The 15,336-nt window shown below is 32.5% G+C and overlaps 1 pseudogene; it reads right to left on the bottom strand.

Annotated features, from left to right (window-relative positions):
- Positions 1–4,489: 4,489 nt before the first annotated feature.
- Positions 4,490–5,663, bottom strand: LOC149883647 (uncharacterized; annotated as a pseudogene).
- Between the last annotated feature and the right edge of the window lie 9,673 nt (positions 5,664–15,336).

Genomic DNA, 15,336 nt, shown 5'->3' with positions numbered 1-15,336 from the left:
TAATAAATTATTAACAACACTGCTAATTTAGTTCATTCTTAGGAAATGAATGAACTAAAAACGACATTTTTACTACATTTTCGATTTCGATTACTACAATTTCGATTTTGATTCGAAATTTATAATGGTTTATGCTCTTGGCTGTTTTCTAAAATGTTTGAAAATATTATTTTTGATAAGTTTTAGGTTATGAATCTTCCAGTTTCTAAATATTTTTGCAATAAATGAGTTAGTCATCAAGAAATGTTACTCAAAATACTGATTTTTAGTTAGGTTATAATATTACTCAATTTTTTTTTATCGGATTTTGGCATCAGCAAACTTTCATGCAGCATATTAAGCCATGCTTCTTAGGACAATTGAAATAAAAATATTGGTCAGTAAGGAAATATTCGACTATGAGAAAGGAATTTTTATTGAAGAGCCATTCGTAACAGAGGAAATGATACTTCCTCCTGGAAGCAAGTGCTAACCTTGCTCGATGCTTTCAAAAGCAGTTTCATTAAGTTGACCTTAATGAAACTGCTTTTGAAAGCATCGAGCAAGGATAGCACTTGCTTCCATTATTCAGCAAGTTGGACCTGCTTTACGAAGCTTTTCTAACATTTTCTCAAAAAATGCCATTGTTTACTTATTTAAATAATTCTTTTTCAAAAATTGTATTCCCTCAGCCGCTCTTCTCGCACAACCATTGAGTATAGAGATATTACCCGAATGCAAACGGAAAATAAAGTGAAAAAAAACATTTTAATGAAAGTAGAAACAGTTTTCTATTGAATTAAAAAAAAAAAAAAACAATGATAGGTTACTTAACAAAAGCACAAAACTTAAAATAAGTAAATAAAGAAATATAATATTATAAAATAAGAAAGTAAGTTATATAAGAAAATCAACAACATTCAAAGTTGGAAGGAAGCTCCGCCCACAATCTTTATACATAATTTCAATTCCTTTTTTTGCCAATTGGGACGTATTTCTTTCATAAATTAAATTACATAATGCCGCACAGACATTCCAGTGATTATAATCTGTGGTACAAATAATTTCAATATAATTATTGTGTGCCTAACCCTTCAGGATAATGGGATTATTATAGATTCAGGGTTGCGGGACTATAAAAGTCATGAATATGCGAAACATTAAATTTAATCTTTGTCAAATGTAACGTAATCTGTCCAAAATTGTAAGAATTATGCTTTTGACAGTTTTTGACCTTATTTTTCTTTCTTTCAAAAAATCCCCAGTCAGTTCTCTGCTATACAAGTTTGGCATACTATTTGGGTATGCATCCATTTTCAAACCGCAATCATTTAGAATTATATTAGCCATTAACAAATCGAAAACAAATTGAAAAACAGTGAGCTTGAAATTTTGTTGTTCATAAGTGAATGCCGCTCTCTAAGTTAACTAAATAAATAAAAAAAAAAAAAAGAAGACGAAACACAACATTCAAGATGAATATAATCTCAGGCATACACATATAAAATCTTTATTTAACTTCTTTATTTGAAAAGTTGTAAATTTTCATAATGTGAAAAGTTCGTAAACTTTCATTATGTGATAAGTTGTCCGGAAGTACCCTCCAAATAAGTGTCCGTTCCACCCGATCATACCTCCATTTACAAATAACTGTTTAAGTAAAAGTATTTAAACAACAACAACAACAACAACAACAAAAAAAAAACTTTTTTAAAATAAGTATTCTAAATTAAGTTTGATCAAAAATTAATAAAAAGTTAAAGGTACTATAAAAATTAGATACAGTAATAAGTAAATCAAATGTGGTGATACATAGTTCTGCTGGTACTAAGCAGTATTTTCGCACTCCCAACCGATTGCTTGGTGCATTATAACAGCACATGCAACAGCTTTTTTAAACGAATGTTTTTGTGGTGCTTAAATAACTTCTTTAGTTTCAGCTATACGTTAAGTGTCCGGTGTTACCCGCGGTCCGGGCTGTCCGCTTTTTCCCTAGATTCGTAGCAAAAGGCTACCATCTTGCGCTGTGACTTTTGTGCAGATTTTCAGAATATCTAATACCATCCTCAAGAATATGGCTTTTAGATTTATCTGTTCATAAGATCTTCTCATCTGTTGGTATGTCCTATTAGAATTGGTTGATATTTGACCATTTGTTGTTGATATTTGATATTTGACCATTCATATTTGACCAGATGGTTGATGTTTGACCATTCATCAGAAGTCGCAATTCTCTATGCTAGTCTCTTCAATTGTATGCTTTCTATGAAAGGCCACTTGAAGCTGCTGTTGTTGTTTGTTTTATTGTTTATAGGGGAAAAGACCTTTTCAACAAAGCAGTTCTACCTTATGGATATCTTTTAACTGTAATTTTCAGGTTTTCTAATCTTAGTTTTGAATATTTGGAGAACACTTGATACCGTATTCTTTCTCTCCTTCATTTAAGTATACTAAACCAGAAATGGAAAGAAGAGAAAGAGAACGGAAGGAAGGTCAGAAACCCTTTTTTTTTTTGAATTCTTGATGTTAAATGAACAAAGTTAGCAGTACACAATCTTAGAGAAGATTAAAAAGCTTGGTGCAGCACGATATCGCTTTATTAAGGGACATTATTATAAATCGATTTCAAATATGTGATTTCCTCAAAAATTAGCCGTATTGATGATCCAAATGCCCTCTTTATAGGCTGTGACAAGACTTTCATTTTGAGTCCATCAAATTTTGGAAGAAAATGATTGAAATACGCATAAACAAAAAGTTTAAGAAAAAAAGTTTCACTTGAGTATACTTTACAACAACCACAAGAAACAAAAGTAGTTTCTGTAGTTTCAGCAAGTTTTTGTTATGAAGAAACAACAAAGATTTTTTTCTCACAAGCTTGTCCGAAGTTTTTTCGGTTCTGTCTCAAGTTTTCTTTTTTCCCTCGTTTATATCTCCAAGTAGCTTTTTATCATTTAAACACTTCCTAATTTTATGAAAGTTTTTATTTTTGTTCAGTTTTGTAGATCTTGGAGACATCAAAACAAAATGCATAAAACTTTCAATTAGAAACCCATAAGATAATAAAGATGAAAAATAACTTAATAATGTCAGTGAAATTACAACGTTTAAGTTTTACTGCGTTAAGTTTTAAAGACGGTAAATTTAAAACGCGAGACCGGTCTATTTCAAATAAAGTGTTTTTTTGCTCTGAATATGTAACTGGCCACAGACTATTACTGGTTTTATAGACAGATGTGTTAGTAAATTTTTAGAAATCAAAAGTCACGACAGTTGATTATGACATTTGCCATATACTTTTGCGCGTTAGATTTTTTTTTTACTGAGAAAATATGATTTTTTAGTATATAATTAGCTAAATAGCCTAAAACTTCTTATAGTTAAAATCAGTTTCACTAAATATTGAGAATATATCAGCTAACTTTAATTTAGCTTGCTCTAAGGTTTCTTTTCCGAAATTAAAAAGCTTTGCGGTGATATATAAAATCGAATAAGAATGGAAGAATGGTTATCATTACCGGATGGAGTTAATTAGGTTATTCTTGCGCCGTGGATGGCCTACCGAAAGTTGGTAGCAAAAAAAACAATCTTATCCTACCGAAAGTCCGTTTTATTAGCTAAAAATGTCACATGTCAAAACGACTTTATTAATCAATAAAACGCGTAATCTACAGTGTAAATAAATGTAAGCAGAGAAGGCAATCTTAATAAATATTTTTACAAATATTTTTTTTACAAAGTTTAAGTGATAAACTTTGCAGAATGAACTTTTTTAGTGTGTAATATATATTTGTAAAATGTTAAAAATTAAAGCCTTTGAAAACTTTTAAAAAATTATATTTTTAAACTTTTAAAGAATTATAGGTTTTTCATTTACAAGGCGATGTCAGGGCCTTAGCTAAGTGCGTGATGCTATTTCCGTAAATGTTCTTATGTATAACATATAGATTTAGTTCACAGTTTTCTGTAAATTAAGTTTTCTTTATTTGATTAACAAAATGATTTTTATTTTTAGCAATGATGCTCAGATTTTATACTGATTTTAAAATCAATATAAAATTGGAACATTATTTAAAAGTAAAAAAGGCACATTTGAAATACAGCTTGGGTTAAAACAATAAAACCTAGAATATGTTTCTTCTGTTTGAAAATTTTTCTTAAACTGAAGCTAATAATAATGACGGTTTTGGGCTTGCATTTAAATGGTAAGTATGTTTAATTAAATGGTCAGCATTATTTTGAATAAATGATCTGTTTTATAGTCATATGATCAGTATACGGTGATCATTACCCACAAGAATGCCTGCTTAAACAAAAAAACTCACCTATCCCTACCACTGCACCTATCCCTAAATCAATCGATGTATGTACATTCGATTCGCCTACCCCTAAATTAGTAGATGTATATACACATTATTTAAAATGCTGACTACTTAATTTTTTTTATACTGACCATTTAACTAATCATCTTACTAAAAACGTCTGTTATAAGAATTTATTCATACTTTAATTAGCTTATTGCAAATAACTTTACTTGCAACATTGCCTTGGTTTTTAGTTCATAAATTACATAAGTTTCAAAGTTATGTAACTTATTTAACGAAATGCACCAGGAGAAAATAAACCATAAGACTTTGCATTTCATGTCTTTTGCTTAAAGAAAAAAACAAAAACACATTCAAGGATTGAAAAAATCTAATAAAAACGAGTCACTGACTATAAAAAGAACGTCATTACTTTAAAAACTGTTTTTTATTTTTTATTTACTAACAATTATGGTTCGATCATCTTTTTATTTAATGACTGTTTAATTCAACATACAAAAAAAAAACTAACAGAATGTCAAAGTATGCAGCTATACAATTATAACTAAATACTGTCCTTAAAGTCTAACCGATCTATAAATATATACTATCTATAAAATCTATTCAATCTAGATAATACTATCAACGCTTGTATCTAATCCATATAATCTATATAATACATGCTGCATAAAAAGTACGCTAAAATAGCTAATACCTTGCATAACAGGAACGACAATACCAATATCTTGCTTTTAAAAGAGAATCTTCCTTCTGGCCTACACATTTTCTGTGTGACCACAAGAGGCATGAATCGCATGCAATTGCACTACCAGTTTTAATTCCCTTGTGTGTGCTTTTCTAGCCTACAGCGCAAGGCCAAATGTGTTGATTTTTTTTAGCATTGATTACTTTATGGACAGTATTCTGAGGTAAAATATAATTGAATTGATGAAAGAAATTCTAATGCATATTCATCAAGAATTGAGGATGAAACGCAATCTGATCTTTTTTCTATAGCACTGCCAGCAATTAGAGTGCCAGAAAGAGCTTTCTGTACATTATCAGCTTTTAAAACCTAACTAAGCATCACTGTAAGAGAACAAACTGATATTTATTACTAATTCCATAGAATTAACTACTTAAAGAAAAACTGAAGTTAAACTTTATTAAATTATTAATGCAAATTTAAAAAATGATTTCACAAATAAGCTCTACCCTAGTTAACTTTATACCCATTTGCTTTTGTTTGCAACTTAATGCTATTAAATGTAAAATTATACAAAGCAGTATACAGATGTTTATAACATGTAATAAAATCATTTTTAACATACTAGCATGTCTTTTAACAGGATATATAAGGAAATGCCGGTTCTGGCTCATGAACACTTTTCCATAGTTAAGGATGCTAACGTTGATGCGATGAGTTAACTTTTCTTCAAAAAATATGTTATCTTGAGGGATGAGGTACCCCTAAAGATCTAATTCTTATCATTCAAAAAATTTCTTGCCTTTTTCAAACCTCAGCGATAGGTCGTGTTTTGTAGTGACCGATGGCAAGTGTGTGAATTCCGTCATCTAAGATAATTCTTTTGTCGTCGTTAGCGCTGAGTGCGACTTTGTTAATTTCTTCAGTGTAAACGTCGTGAAGATGAGATCGGAAAACGTTCATGGTGGTGAGTTTTTCTTGTTTAGTCATTAAGCAGTCACCACAAGGTATTGATAACTTCTTGAAAGTCATCCCCTTCCTGTAATTTTTTCAAGACGTAAAGACACAAGTGGCCACAATAAGACGTATCACCAAACTGAACTCTCTCGCTGTTATAATAAACCGGACTTTTTAAATAATCAATGAGCTCAATAAGAGGAGGTTGAGCATAAGAGTCGAAGCTGTATTTTTTGTCAGCGTCTTTATACCAGCACACCCAATGAAACCCACCAGTGCTTGAATCTCCTGTATTCACAATACCACATTCTTTTTTTCTTGGCTTTTTTGGTAACTCATCCCTGACAAACACGCCTTGAAAGTTTTTTAATTTTAACTGTTTAGCAGCCTTTATCAATTGAAAGTTAGTTAAAGCTTCATTAGGTAAAACAATTCCTTCTACGTCAATCCATTGAAAGTCGATCATTTTTTTAATTTCTTAAAAAGTTTATCCGAATTTTTTAACAAGCGATTTTCATTGAATAGCACCTAAAAAGGGTATACTATTAAAGAGTGAGTTAGGTCCGAGTAATAAACCAGCTCCAACAGATTGATAACCTTTTCCAGTTTTAATGAAGAGTCCATCACCGTGAACATTTTTAGTCCATGGGGTGATAAACAATCCTTCTCCACCTAAAGTTTTTATTTTCATTCCTTTTCCATTTTTGCTCATGTAAAAAAGACCTCGCCCAGCAATTTTATCAACCATAGCAGAGCCAGCAGAAGAGCCTACACCTGCTAACAATCCAGTGGCGAGAGCAGGAACAACCTTTGTGGCAAGAGTGCTGCCTATCATACCTAGTAACGGTAAAAGAGCTCCGATGAAACCACCTTCTATTTTCGAGTTGTATGCAATTTGTCTTTTGCTCAATTTAAGAGTGACTCCTTTACCAGCTTCATACGCTTTTCTAATTTTGTTCAATTGCGAATTAGTGATAGCGAGAACATGTTTACCGTTCAAGTCTTGATGAGAAAGCTTAATGCTAGTATCGGTTTTATCATGCATGGCTTTTTTAATTTTATCAGATTGACTCTGCGAGATGTTAATTTTGATGTTTTGATAATTGCTCATTTTTTATGTATTAAAAATTATTTATTTCACTTCTCGAATATGATATCGTATTGTAATATCCTCTCCACGAAAATCAACCAAATCTCCATTCTGATCAATGATGCGAGTAACCATTGTTGAAATTTCAAACAGTTTAACAGGAAGATAAATCAAATGCATTGGTCTCTCGATGATTTTATAGCCAGGACTAACATTTGGATAAAAGGAGTAAATGCAATTTAATTGGGTTCCATTAATATAGGATGATCCGATAACGTTGTTAACGATTCTGATGGTGTTAATGCTTGAAATTCTAACGATATGATCCGACTCGTATTCGGAATTGGAATTTAATTTTCTTTTAGTAAACCCTAAAACTGAAGAGATGCTATTCTCCACGTTAAAGTCAATCAAATAATTCAAACCAAGTTTAATGGTTGATTTTAAAGTATTAAGATTGATTCCAATTTGAAGGTTGTTTGGAGAGTAATTAATTTTATTTGCAATAATATAACTTCCACGTTGAGCTGTTTTTATTGTGTTTAAAATAGACTTTTGCAAATACTCATTGATGTCTTTAATGTCATAGCTTCCTGATGGAATGATAATGTTTTCCCAATTAGCTCCATTGTTCATGCTGTATTTGGAAGAATTGTTTTTACTGCTTACATTTGGAATGCTGTTGTAAGTCTCAAGACCGAGAAAAGCCATTTCATAACTTTTTCCTTCGTCAAAAACGATTTTATCCAAAAAATCAGTGGTGATAACACTTGATTTTCCATCTACATCGATTATTATACCTGTCATTTTTTTAAATAAGAATTATTTTTTAAATTGTTTTAGAAAAATAAAAAATTGTCAAACCCACTTCGGTACTTTCCCTCGTTCTTTTTAGAAGAGAGATCAATGACGGCAAATCCGTGAGGTTCATTCCAGCAATGATTGCAAAAGGCTTTAAATTCTTCTATTTTCATATCGCAGGAAACGTGATCTTGATAAATGTGATTAACGCTTTTTTGGTCTTGTTTAAAGAGACAAATAAAGTTAGCATTTTCTCTGATGGTATGTCTTGGAATCTCGAAATAGTTTTGAGCGAGGTAAAAGCAGTCAACGTTGGAGTGTCTTCCTCGGATGTAATATTTTTCGCACTTGTTTTGATTGGTCAATTGCAAATCGTCAAAGATCATCAAATTGTTTTTGGTCGAGTCTAAGGATTCAGGTTCAGGCACATCATCAGCCGTTTCAAAGAATTGACACTCCATATCATCATTGTCGGAATATTTTTTTGAAATTTCCTCAATAACATCTTCAGGGTTTAAATTCAATTTTTCCATTTCGTCTTGTACATCATCCGTTAACAAATCAACAATATCCTTATTAGGAAGTTTATTTTCGAATGAGTTTTTTAATATTTTATATTCTGGTTGGAAAAGAGATTTGCCAAAGACTTGTAAGCGGTTGTAGTCTAGCCATCCAGGTCTTAAAAGTAAATTTAAGAGTAACGTTGTTTTTCCGCAACCGGACTTTCCAACGATGATTCCTCGTATACTTCTTGGTAAAAGCGCGCTGTTGTTTCTTTTGGTTTTCCCAATTTTACACGACAAATTCATCACTTCCATTTTTATATAAAAAAAGTTTTATATATGTTAAAATGTACTGCGTTAAGTGTAGAAGAGAGACTGAAACCATTCACTTGAAAAACGAGATCACAAAAAACAACAGACATATGTTGAAAGGAATATGCGACTCTTGTGGGATAACCAAATGCAAGTTTGTTTCATCACATACGCTCAAAGGATCATCTTCAGAAACAAAAGGATTTGGTGTGAGTGATTTGAAATGGACGGATCAGCTTGCAGAGGAGCTTCATAAACCGGTGATTCATCATTTTAAAAGAAGAAAAGTGTTTGTGAATGACATTGATGATATATGGGCTGCTGATTTGGTTGACATGCAATCGTTTTCAAAATTCAACAACGGTGTAAAATATTTGCTCATGGTGATCGACGTGTTTTCAAAGTATGGATGGATTGTTCCGTTAAAAAGCAAAACAGGTCTTGAAGTGGCTGAAGCGTTGAAAAAGATTTTCACAGAAAGAAAATGCATTAAACTGTGGGTAGACAAAGGAAAAGAGTTTTACAACAGACATGTGAGAGCGTTGGGTGTTCAATTGTATTCTACTGAAAACGAGGAAAAAAGTTCTGTTGTCGAGCGATGGAATAGAACAATGAAAGAGAAAATGTTTAAATATTTTTCAGCTAACAACACCAATAAATACATTGACGTATTGGATGAGATGGTGAAAAATTACAACAACACAAAGCACTCTTCTATCAAAATGACACCAGTTGAAGCCAGCGATGAAAAGAATAAATATAAGGTCTGGTGGAGTTTGAATGGTAAACAGAAAGAAAGAAAAGATCCAAAATTCTTAATAGGTGACAAAGTGCAGATTGTAAAAAAGAAGTCTCATTTTGAAAAGGGCTATACGCCGAGATGGACTGAGGAGGTTTTTACAGTGTCAAAAGTTCAGTATACGAATCCGCCCACGTATAAAATCTCTGACGCTAACGGTGAAGAAATTCAAGGCACCTTTTACGAGCAGGAGATGCAAAAGACGCATCAAGACATATTCAGAATTGAAAAAATCATTCGCAAAACCAAGAGCAAGTCGTTAGTCAAATGGTTGGGATATCCAGACTCATTTAATTCATGGGTAGATAATAATGAATTGTTAAGTTTGCAAAAATGATCTAAAAATTTATTTTTAATATGTAAAATGCATGCTCCTCACAAGTTTTTTAGAAATGTTACCTCAGCAGAAGTCCACAGTTTGGATTTGCAATTAAAAATTTTGGAAGAGAGGGTTAGAGAGTTGGAGGAAAGAAGACCGAACAACATTATTGTGTCTACGAAAACGTTAGATCATCCACCTTATTTCAACGTTAACGAACAATATGAGATTTTTGCCCAGAAAGACATTAAATTTGCTGCTCTCTCACATACAATGATAGCTTTATCCATTGGGCTGAATTTGGAGAAAGGTATTGCAGTGATAACATTAATGAATAAAATTACTGATCAATTGAATTATAGAAAAAACGAAGTTATTATTTCAGAGTCTGTAGATGATGTTATTATGGACGTGAATAGTAACAGCAAACAGGACGTGATTGTTAAAAAAGGAGAAAAACTTTGTAAGATTAATTACACTGATTTAAAATAATTTTTTATTAATAAAAAATGGAAATATTGAATGATAAACTTTATCCAGTTCTTCCATCAGCTCCTGCAGATGAAGGAGGGCATGTTTATAGGCTTCAGAAAATAAGCGAGATTCAGAAAGAGATAGTGAGTGAAAAAGCAAAGCGAGTTCATCTAAGCAAAAAGTACCATCGCGCTTTCAGAATCATTTCTAATGTGGATAATACGATGCAAGCCTTATGCATTGCTTTAGGTGTGACTGGAATTGGGCTTTTGTCAACCATTATTGCTAGTCCTGCAGCAATTGCGTGTGAAGGTGTAGCTATTGGAATGGGGTTTTTATCCATTGTAGGAGGACAGGTTAACAAAAAACTGACATTGAAAGCGGAAAAACATGAAAAGATCGAAGTGTTGGCCGAGTCTAAATTAAACACGATCAGCGAACACATTTCCAAAGCGTTGATAGACGGAAAAATAAGCGATTCAGAGTATGAATTGATTTTAAACGAGCTTCAAAAGTTTAAATCCTTAACAGAGGAAATAAGAACTAAAACAAAAAAGGGAATAGATGAAGTTACTAAAGAAAACTTGATTCAAAAAGGAAGAGAAGATGCGATTCAAACGTTCAATAACCTTTTTAAGAAAGGATCAACGTAGTCGTAAAACCAATTTATGTTTTTTTCCACGTATTTTAAGAAAGGATCAACGTAGTCGTAGAACCAATTTATGTTTTTTTCCACGTATTTTAAAAAGATGTTTTTCTTTAAAATACAAGACATGAATAAAAGGGATGAAATTGTGAAAGAAATTAATGACAGAAGAAACGGCAACATTTCAGATGCTAATCTTCAGACTGATTTGAGAAAGCTTTACAAGCCTCTGATTGAAAGCAATGAAAAGATGATTAAAAGCCTGTCAGTCGATCAAAAAAAGAAAAGACCTTTCGAAGTGAACAAAGTTGGAGATAAAATGTACATTGGAAAAATGGAGGTTGAAATAGATGGAAATGATATCATTGTCGGTGAAGAAAAGTATAATGGAACAAAAGGTCTTTGGGAACTGATGACTGAATTAACAATACCAAAGAGCTATACCGATGAAGATTTGCAAAATTATGAAAAAATTTTAATGGACAGTGATGCTATAAGATCTGATTCGCAACCGCATAAACCGAAATCATCAAGAAGACCAAAGTATCAACAACTTATTGCTCCTATTTGGGAAAAAATGATGCGTATTGAAAAGGGTATAAAAGGTCGTGGTGTTATTATTCTTCCAGGTGATCCTAATGCGTTGGTGGAAAAGCTTGAATTGAATATTGCTGCATGGCATGCTGGGAATAAAGAGTCAAGAAATATGGCTGTTGCTATTTGTGATAGCTGTTGAGACAAGGGGAGATTAATAAAGAGGAATATAAATCGTTAATGAGGACTATTGATAAAATTATTTAAAAAGATTGTTTTATTTAAAAAAAATGCTCATTGTGAACAAAAGAAGATATGTGAAAAAGAACGTTGTTGGTGGAGGTGGTATTGTAGACATGATTAAAAATTTCATAAAAAGAGCAGCTGCGTCAAGTGTTACAAAAGCAACAGTGAATTTGCTTAAAAATGCTGCAACAAGCAAAATTGGACAAGAAGCGATTACAGCTGCAAAATCTGCTGGGACAGAGTTAGCCCTTTCAGCCATCTCCGCTGCTAAAGACGTGGCTATTGACAAAGGTAAAAAGACCATTGAGAAATTAAAGACTGGTTCATCTATTCAAAGTAAGAAAATGTCTAAAAAGAACGCGATTCGAATTCAAGACCTGGTGAAAATAGGGCAGGGTATGAAAATAGTATGAAGATAGCATTCTGTTGCGATGACTTGTTATAAACTTGCAATGTCTTGCAATGAGAGACATTTAAATGAATTAAATAATTTTTTATTATATAAAAAATGATAAGTACTGAGCGATTAAGAGTTACTGAGAACCCAGAGTATGATATTGGTATTGAAAAAGTTGATTTTTTTGAGTATCTTCCAACCAATCTCGATTTAAATTCTTCAGGCACGATTACTTTTGAGATTGACTGTCAATCGATTCAAACAGTACCATCAGAGGCTTACATTCTTATTGAAGGAGTGTTGAAAAAGAGCGATGGAACCTTTTACGATGCTAAAGACAACATTGCACTGGTGAACAACGCTTTGTTGTATTTGTTTAATGATGTGACTTATGACTTGTCGGGAGAGCTAGTGGAACGAGTGATGTATCCAGATCCAGCCACAACCATACTTGGATTGATGAAATATCCTTATGGATTTCAGTTTGATGATGGATTAAAACAGATGTGGTATATGGATACGTCAAATCTTGTTGGAAATTCAGGATTCAATGTTAGACGAGACCACATGTTTGCAGACACTACATCCGTTGGAGCTTTTTCGTTTAAAATTCCGTTGAAGCACATTTTTGGATTTTGCGAAACCTATGACAAAGTTGTTTATGGGTTTAGGCATACCATCACCTTTACAAAGAAAGAATGTGATGATGCGATTTATAGAGCGGAGAGCGTTAGTGCAGGAATGATCAACATTAAAAAATTCAGACTTTATATGCCTCGCGTTGAATTAGATATTTCGAAAAAGACTGAATTCATGAATTTAATGGCTCAAAAAATTCCCATTCAAGTGGCTTATAAATCAAACAAATGTGAAAGACAGCTTATTCCAGCCGGTCAAACAGAATTTACCTGGTCGCTTGGAAGAGTCACTGACAAAAGCATTCCAAGATTTATCTTGTTCGTACTTCAGACAAACAGAAATTCCAGTCAAACAGTTAATCCGTCACTATTCGACCATTGTGATGTTAGCAATTTTTACGTGACTGTTAATGGAATAAAGTATCCAAATTACAATTACGACTTGAATTTTGGAGAAAAGAGAGTGGTTATGGCTTATTCAGATGCGTTCTCTTTTGATGAAAAATATTACGGCACAAATGAACTTGTTTGTCAATCTGGGTTAAGCTTGCTTGAATATATAAAATTATATCCGTTGTTCTTTGTGGATATTAGCAAGCAAAAAGAAAGAATGACGTCGGAAACAGCTGAATTAGTGGTAAACCTTAAATTTCGAACTTCAACTATTGCAAATACCGTTATTTTTGCAGTGGTTATTTCTGACAAACTGCTTAAATTTGTTTCAGATGGAACCAACATGACTGCTGTTTATTAAGTTTATTAAGATGTCTTTTCAGGAAAAATTGAATTGACTTAAAAAAAATCTTGGTATAATAAAATGAGATATACAACATCGTATTTGAAAAATTTGTTGAATGAAAACGGCGTTAGTAAAACAGCAGATGATTTAATAACGTTGATGATGCTTGCGGTTGAAAATAATTTGATCAGTAAAGATGAGATTTTAGAAAGAGCAAAAGAAAAAAAAGTAAAGCCTCCTCCAAAAGAAAAAAAACCTGTTGATTTTTTCTCCTCCAAAAGAAAAAAAACCTGTTGAGTTTAGTTAAGAAAAAACCCATCACTGTGAGAATAACCAACATTGAAACGGGTGAGGTGGTAGAATACAAGTCTCTTTACAAAGCGATGGCAGGGACTGGACGTGGATGGAGATATTTAGAGCGTCGAGATGGAAAGGTGGATGATGGAATCAAGATTGAATTTTTAAATTCTGAAAAGCTTGAAAAACGTAAAAAGCAGCAAAATTGATTTTTTAACTTTTAACATGTTAAAAAATTGACTTAAATAAAATTCTTGGCATAAATAAAAAGATGGAAAGCATGCAAAAGGATGATCTTTTAAATGCCCTTGATGATAGCTTTGAGTCAACTTCTGATACGGCTAAATCAAAAAGTTTGCTTAAATTTCTAAAAAATGTAAGAAAACTTCCAAAGGAACATCGAATCATTTTCAAAGAAATGGTAGAAGTAGCACCTTTTGAAGAAAAAATTGAAGTAGCACCTTTTGAAGAAGTGATCAGAAATATAAAAGAAGACATTTATCTGCGTAATAAATTCCTGATCGGAACAAATTGGAAACTAAATGCTAGCGGACGTAATAATTGTCGTAAAATCACTGAACATATTAGAGAGATTAAAAATATGTATTCACGTCTTTCCAAATAATTTTTTAATTCTTTTCGCGGGGAATTAAAAAAACGGTAAAAACTTTTCGAAGAAGAAAATATGCTGAAAGTGTGCCAAGATTTAAAAAAATTGAATTGACTTAAAGAAAATCTTAGTATAATAAAAATGAGTATCTATTCTTCAAAACCAGAATTAATTGCTAAAGAGCGAAAACTTGAATGCATCGAAAAAAATTTTCTTTCCATTAATAAAATGGGTGATAAAACTGATGCTAAAAAGCAAAAAGCAAAAACTTTCGCCAAAGAGCGAAAAATTGAAAGTGACATAAAGAAAAATCTTTCCGTAATAAAAATGGAAAGTAAAACTGTGAAAGATCGAAAAGTATCAATGGCATCATTAAGAAGGGATGCTAAAGAAAGAGCTATAAAAGACTACACCAGAATGACTAGGGAAGAGCTTGTTGAGGCAATAAAAAACACAAGACCTATCATTGGGTATGGTCCTGCTCCTCGTAGACAAACGACTGAGGCAAGACCGTTGCCTGTTAATGAAAGACCTACCGTGGTTAGGTTTGTTCAACCAGCTGTAAAAGTTTCTGTAAAACCGACAAAAGTAAGGTTTGCTGTTGGTTCTGAAAGACCTGTGCCTGCTCCAAGGCCAAGGTCTGACGACTTGATTTCATTCGAACCTTCTGCTCTCTTGCAAAATAGGATGACAAGAGATGAACCCTCTATTCTTAACACACCAGTTATCGATTCAACAGAGGTCATTATACCTAGACCGGTTCCAGCACCAAGACCTGGTTTATTTTCAAGTCTGACGGCAGCTGTAAAAAGTGTGACGTCATATGTTGCAAATAAGTATAATGATATTAAAGAATGGATAGATCCCTACGTTCCTGAAGTAGTCAAGAAGAAGGTAAGCGAATCAGTGAAACAAATCGATGAAAAGATACAGTCTATCAAATCACTTGTATTAAAAACAGTGTATAAACCTCTCGCGCCAAAAC

This window comes from Hydra viridissima, unplaced genomic scaffold (genome assembly GCF_058129835.1).
Source record: "Hydra viridissima isolate aposymbiotic clone 2 unplaced genomic scaffold, HvirCarnegie_v1 scaffold_9, whole genome shotgun sequence".
In the NCBI taxonomy this organism is placed as follows: Eukaryota; Metazoa; Cnidaria; class Hydrozoa; order Anthoathecata; family Hydridae; genus Hydra; species Hydra viridissima.
The sequence above is the reverse complement of the archived record's forward strand: the minus strand, read 5'-3'. Positions and strand labels throughout refer to the sequence as shown.